General features: G+C 35.5%; 1 long non-coding RNA gene across 1 annotated transcript; it reads left to right on the plus strand.

The window, feature by feature from the left end:
• The first annotated feature begins 5,145 nt into the window (after window positions 1–5,145).
• LOC134242788 (uncharacterized) lies at window positions 5,146–7,071 on the plus strand. The gene is made up of 2 exons (XR_009986923.1): window positions 5,146–5,263; window positions 6,663–7,071. It is a non-coding gene; the product is annotated as an uncharacterized LOC134242788 (long non-coding RNA).
• Window positions 7,072–7,432: the final 361 nt, after the last annotated feature.

Here is a 7,432-nt window from a genome sequence, read left to right on the forward strand (position 1 = left end):
GGAAACGGGTAGGTATGAAAGGAAAATTAATAAATGTGGTAAAAATGAAATTCTTCCCAGGTGTGAGAGAATCTGTCGTTACTGCACCTCAAGTCCAACTGAGGATGAATTGCATTTTTTGCTAGAATGTTCACTTTATAATGACTCAAGAAGAGAGTTTTTAGATAAAATCTTTAAAACCTTTCCTATTATTTGATACTGCTTAACAATGTTGACCTGTTTACATGGATTATGTCAAATGAAGATTCTGAGTTTGTTGTTTTATTATGCCAACTTTTAAATGCAAATTTTAATAAGAGAAAACAACATAGTTCAATATAGGCATATTGCAGATATTATACATAGGCCACTTATAATGTACATTCTATACATCCTAAAAGAAGATAACTAACTCTCTGTTCATTATACAATGTTTGTTTTGTTCTGTTTTGTATATGTATAACTGTGATGATTTTGGACACTGTTCTGTATGCTCCACTGTGGGCCCAAATTGGTTGAATAAATATTCTAATTTGCTTCCGACGCCTATGGGTCGTATTTGTATCATACCAGTTGTTAGGCCTTTGTATCTTAGATATATACTGGATTGACTTCGGTAATTTCAGTCTACCTGATCAGTGCAGTGGTCAGAGCTCTACAGTCGCGATGTAAGTTGATCCTTAAGTCGCGTGTTCGAATCCCAATTTGGAACATGGAGACCGGTCCTTTGGGTGAGACCGTATAAACCCATAGGCGCTTGGTTTCAGGATGGTGTATTTTGTGTATTATGTGTTTATCTAGGTGTGTCTGAATACCCTCATCAAAATTAAAATAAAAATTCGCTGAAATTAGCACGTTTTAAAAATGTGATATTTACTTTTTTTATATACAGTAAATATCACATTTTTAAAACGTGCTAATTTCAGCGAATTTTTATTTTTATTTTGATAAGGGTATTCAGACACACCTAGAAAAACACATAATAATACACAAAATACACCATCCTGAAACCAAGCGCCTATGTATAAACCGAGGTCCCGTGTCGCAGTAGGTGCTGGCTCGAAAAAGATCCCTCGCTGCTAGGACAAAATTTGTAGCTCTCCACCGGCAAGTGGTGGCGTCTCCAAATGAGTAAAAAAAATCTCGAGAGAGACGTTAAACAACATACAATCAATCAATCTACCTGATCAATACATGGGGATCATGGGATGTGTGGCCAGGTCAACAGGGGGTGTTTTCTCCTCCTCGATACAGTGTACCTAATCCCACCTCTGGAATTTCCGGGGGTCCGTGTTTTTTGCCCTCTGTATATATTGCAATTCAATAATTATGCTTCGGTCTAGAGTCATCTTCGCTAGCCAAGTGTTGGATTCGTTTCCCTCATTGCAAGACATAGTACACGAGACATTTTATGTACGACTGTCTTGGATTATGCCGGTGTCGCAATCGCAACTTGTTCTTCGTGTGTCTTTTGTATTTTTAGCTGCAGCTAATATATAGACATGTTAAAGCAAATATTCATGTACTGGTATAGACTAGAACATACATCATCTAACCTACTGAAAGCAGCTCTCAATGAGTGCAAATCAAACATCATCAACAGTGATTGGTACTCCAGTATATTATTCTACAGTGAAAAACTTAATATTAATTTGTCCCTTTGTAAAAAACTAAGTGAAAACAAATTTAAATTGTACATGAAAAGACAACTCAGTAACAGTTTTTTAAACATTTGGAACGATATTCGTACCAATTATTTGGAAGGCTTTGGTAAATTAAATACATATTTTAAGTATAAAAGGTCTTTTTATTTTGAAAAATACTTGAATATGAAAAACCGAGACAATCGGGTAATTCTCACAAAATTCAGAATTAGTAATCATTGTTTAAGGGTGGAAACGGGTAGGTATGAAAGGAAAATTAATAAATGTGGTAAAAATGAAATTCTTCCCAGGTGTGAGAGAATCTGTCGTTACTGCACCTCAAGTCCAACTGAGGATGAATTGCATTTTTTGCTAGAATGTTCACTTTATAATGACTCAAGAAGAGAGTTTTTAGATAAAATCTTTAAAACCTTTCCTATTATTTGATACTGCTTAACAATGTTGACCTGTTTACATGGATTATGTCAAATGAAGATTCTGAGTTTGTTGTTTTATTATGCCAACTTTTAAATGCAAATTTTAATAAGAGAAAACAACATAGTTCAATATAGGCATATTGCAGATATTATACATAGGCCACTTATAATGTACATTCTATACATCCTAAAAGAAGATAACTAACTCTCTGTTCATTATACAATGTTTGTTTTGTTCTGTTTTGTATATGTATAACTGTGATGATTTTGGACACTGTTCTGTATGCTCCACTGTGGGCCCAAATTGGTTGAATAAATATTCTAATTTGCTTCCGACGCCTATGGGTCGTATTTGTATCATACCAGTTGTTAGGCCTTTGTATCTTAGATATATACTGGATTGACTTCGGTAATTTCAGTCTACCTGATCAGTGCAGTGGTCAGAGCTCTACAGTCGCGATGTAAGTTGATCCTTAAGTCGCGTGTTCGAATCCCAATTTGGAACATGGAGACCGGTCCTTTGGGTGAGACCGTATAAACCCATAGGCGCTTGGTTTCAGGATGGTGTATTTTGTGTATTATGTGTTTATCTAGGTGTGTCTGAATACCCTCATCAAAATTAAAATAAAAATTCGCTGAAATTAGCACGTTTTAAAAATGTGATATTTACTTTTTTTATATACAGTAAATATCACATTTTTAAAACGTGCTAATTTCAGCGAATTTTTATTTTTATTTTGATAAGGGTATTCAGACACACCTAGAAAAACACATAATAATACACAAAATACACCATCCTGAAACCAAGCGCCTATGTATAAACCGAGGTCCCGTGTCGCAGTAGGTGCTGGCTCGAAAAAGATCCCTCGCTGCTAGGACAAAATTTGTAGCTCTCCACCGGCAAGTGGTGGCGTCTCCAAATGAGTAAAAAAAATCTCGAGAGAGACGTTAAACAACATACAATCAATCAATCTACCTGATCAATACATGGGGATCATGGGATGTGTGGCCAGGTCAACAGGGGGTGTTTTCTCCTCCTCGATACAGTGTACCTAATCCCACCTCTGGAATTTCCGGGGGTCCGTGTTTTTTGCCCTCTGTATATATTGCAATTCAATAATTATGCTTCGGTCTAGAGTCATCTTCGCTAGCCAAGTGTTGGATTCGTTTCCCTCATTGCAAGACATAGTACACGAGACATTTTATGTACGACTGTCTTGGATTATGCCGGTGTCGCAATCGCAACTTGTTCTTCGTGTGTCTTTTGTATTTTTAGCTGCAGCTAATATATAGACATGTTAAAGCAAATATTCATGTACTGGTATAGACTAGAACATACATCATCTAACCTACTGAAAGCAGCTCTCAATGAGTGCAAATCAAACATCATCAACAGTGATTGGTACTCCAGTATATTATTCTACAGTGAAAAACTTAATATTAATTTGTCCCTTTGTAAAAAACTAAGTGAAAACAAATTTAAATTGTACATGAAAAGACAACTCAGTAACAGTTTTTTAAACATTTGGAACGATATTCGTACCAATTATTTGGAAGGCTTTGGTAAATTAAATACATATTTTAAGTATAAAAGGTCTTTTTATTTTGAAAAATACTTGAATATGAAAAACCGAGACAATCGGGTAATTCTCACAAAATTCAGAATTAGTAATCATTGTTTAAGGGTGGAAACGGGTAGGTATGAAAGGAAAATTAATAAATGTGGTAAAAATGAAATTCTTCCCAGGTGTGAGAGAATCTGTCGTTACTGCACCTCAAGTCCAACTGAGGATGAATTGCATTTTTTGCTAGAATGTTCACTTTATAATGACTCAAGAAGAGAGTTTTTAGATAAAATCTTTAAAACCTTTCCTATTATTTGATACTGCTTAACAATGTTGACCTGTTTACATGGATTATGTCAAATGAAGATTCTGAGTTTGTTGTTTTATTATGCCAACTTTTAAATGCAAATTTTAATAAGAGAAAACAACATAGTTCAATATAGGCATATTGCAGATATTATACATAGGCCACTTATAATGTACATTCTATACATCCTAAAAGAAGATAACTAACTCTCTGTTCATTATACAATGTTTGTTTTGTTCTGTTTTGTATATGTATAACTGTGATGATTTTGGACACTGTTCTGTATGCTCCACTGTGGGCCCAAATTGGTTGAATAAATATTCTAATTTGCTTCCGACGCCTATGGGTCGTATTTGTATCATACCAGTTGTTAGGCCTTTGTATCTTATACTGCATGGATTAACTTCGGGAATTTCATTCTACCTGATCAGTCGCCCGCGTGGTGCAGTGGTCAGAGCTCTACAGTCGCGATGTAAGTTGATCCTTAAAGTCGCGTGTTCGAATCCCAATTTGGGACATGGAGATCGGTCCTTTGGGTGAGACCGTATAAACCCATAGGCGCTTGGTTTCAGGATGGTGTATTTTGTGTATTATGTGTTTATCTAGGTGTGTCTGAATACCCTCATCAAAATTAAAATAAAAATTCGCTGAAATTAGCACGTACGTTTTAAAAAATGTGATATTTACTTTTTTTATATACAGTAAATATCACATTTTTAAAACGTGCTAATTTCAGCGAATTTTTATTTTTATTTTGATAAGGGTATTCAGACACACCTAGAAAAACACATAATAATACACAAAATACACCATCCTGAAACCAAGCGCCTATGTATAAACCGAGGTCCCGTGTCGCAGTAGGTGCTGGCTCGAAAAAGATCCCTCGCTGCTAGGACAAAATTTGTAGCTCTCCACCGGCAAGTGGTGGCGTCTCCAAATGAGTAAAAAAAATCTCGAGAGAGACGTTAAACAACATACAATCAATCAATCTACCTGATCAATACATGGGGATCATGGGATGTGTGGCCGCTCAACAGGGGATGTTTTCTCCTCCTCGATACCTAATCCCACCTCTGGAATTTCCGGGGGTCCGTGTTTTTTGCCCTCTGTATATATTGCAATTCAATAATTATGCTTCAGTCTAGAATCATCTTCGCTAGCCAAGTGTTGGATTCGTTTCCCTCATTGCAAGACATAGTACACGAGACATTTTATGTACGACTGTCTTGGATTATGCCGGTGTCGCAATCGCAACTTGTTCTTCGTGTGTCTTTTGTATTTTTAGCTGCAGCTGGTGGTTTCGTGTTGTGGGACGCCGTAACGGAAAAGAGGGTAAAGAAAAATATATTTTCGATAATTCCTATAATTTGTAATTTTTGTAATAAATGTCCCGATGAAAATTTTAACTTTATTCCGAATTTCCTCTTGCAAACTAATATGACCTCTCTCTGTATAGAGCATTTACACGTAAATGAGCCTTGAATGGCTTGATCATTTGAGTTTAAAATGTGTTCTTGTCGAGCAAAAATACTTGAATAAACCCATGTGTCTTTTAATTTCAAGTGAACACTGTTCCAGTTGTGGACGGCTCGAATTTCCTCGCAAAATATAAGCAACACATCATCTATACTCTAGTCTACTGAGGCCTGTTCAACAGAGCAAACGTTCGCGAGCGTTCGCTAAAATTCCTTATACCTCCAATAGAAAAGTTCACGAGCACTCGCCCTGTTGAACAGGCCTCAGCTGGTCACTGGTCAGAGACCCAAAAGAGTTAATGTGATAGTAAGGCGTCTGTCTGTTTGTCTGTCCGTCTGTAAACAATTTTATAAAACATTAATCCTCTGACAGTTTTAGCCTCAGTCTGCTTTCAAAGTAACTTCAAGTTGGCACACAAATACACTAAGCTACATAATTCTGTGTATCAACTTGATTTCCATGAAGGGTGTTGTCATGGTTACTGAAAATTGAAATTTCTATGAAATACTTTCAAAATGTTACTACTCCTATATCTGCAGACTGTTTATTATTATAATATGATTACATGTACTTGTTTGCTATTATTCGTCTGATCATTGCAGTATAAAGTAGCTTGGTTTTTTTCTTTTCTTTTCCCTGATATTGTATTATTATTACATTATATGTGATGCTTATATTCCATTGTGAACTATACCATGCAGTATTCCTAATCTGAGAACTTTTACAAGCGAGGATCAAGTAAATTTTGCACCTGATGCAAACATTACCTGTTAATGTTGTTATAATCATGATTATATTGTTTGTTTTTAATTGCATATACCCCCTGAGGGCTGCCCTTGATTGGTGAATAAATGAAATAAATATAATGCTACAGATCCCTTAATGCGAATAAGGTGCTATATATGGCTCAATTTTCTGTGCACTGATGGGGAGAATTTTTTCACTTTCCAGAATTGGTCAATCAAGTACCTTTTACTCCCTAATTCTAGAAACATTATTTATGTAAGCAACCTGTGTATTGTATCAACATCCAGACCCTTTATAGTTGTCTATACAGGCCATAAAACTTGCTTGTTTTGAATGTTCTGCTATCAGACACAACATTCAAATCAAGAGAGTATATTGGCACTAGACAACTGTAAGGGTTTCAGCAGCCAAGGAGGGCAAAATCTACAAGTTGATTCACAATGTGTCTTGAATTACTTTCACTCATTTATATTGAAGAAGCATCAATAATTTTTCCTACTTTTTTCAGCGAATGAGAGACGGGGTACTCAGAGATATAGAAAAAATGCAACAAAGGAAACAGAAATCTGAAGATCAACCAAAAGAAAACTAACACAAATTGGGGAGAAGAAACAGTCATAAAGGAAACTCACAAAACAGAGCATAAACAGGTATCCTGGTAATCTGAATGACCTGAACAATAGAGAACTTCATGTTGAAGAAAAATGAGACTGAAACCATAATTTTCAAGGAAATGTATAAAACCTGCCTCTAAGACCACTACATAATAGAAGAAGAGTTGTGATGGAAGAGACAGCTTTCTAAGAACATTGTAATTGATTGAGGTTACATGAAATCTGACCATGACTTTAACTGTCTTTTGTTTAACGGGTTTTATTTAATGAGTGCTTATTAAACTAATTGTTTATATTTGTTTAGTTGGTGTTTTTCCTATTTATTTATTGTAAATGTTTTTCTCACATTTTTTTTTACAATGAGTTCATTGGATGATAATAAAAACAAAAACAAGATGTGTTTATGAAACACTATGCACCCGATGGCAACAAAGTTTGGAAAAAGCTATTTTTAGCATTAAGGTCACAGTCAAGGTCACAAGGTCATTGACCTTGGTGTCATTTGAAAGAACCTGAATAGTGGAGTATGCATACCAAATATGATGTCTCTATTTTTCATGGTTCAAAAGTTATGGTGAAGGTTAAAGTTTGCAGAAAAAAGCTATTTTTAGCATATAGGCCACAGTTAAGGACACAAGGTCATTGACCTTGGTGTCATTTGAAA

The sequence above is a fragment of the Saccostrea cucullata genome, unplaced genomic scaffold (assembly GCF_032062105.1).
Source record: "Saccostrea cucullata isolate Sc308-1 unplaced genomic scaffold, CSIRO_AGI_Scuc_v1 ctg907, whole genome shotgun sequence".
Lineage (NCBI taxonomy): Eukaryota > Metazoa > Mollusca > Bivalvia > Ostreida > Ostreidae > Saccostrea > Saccostrea cuccullata.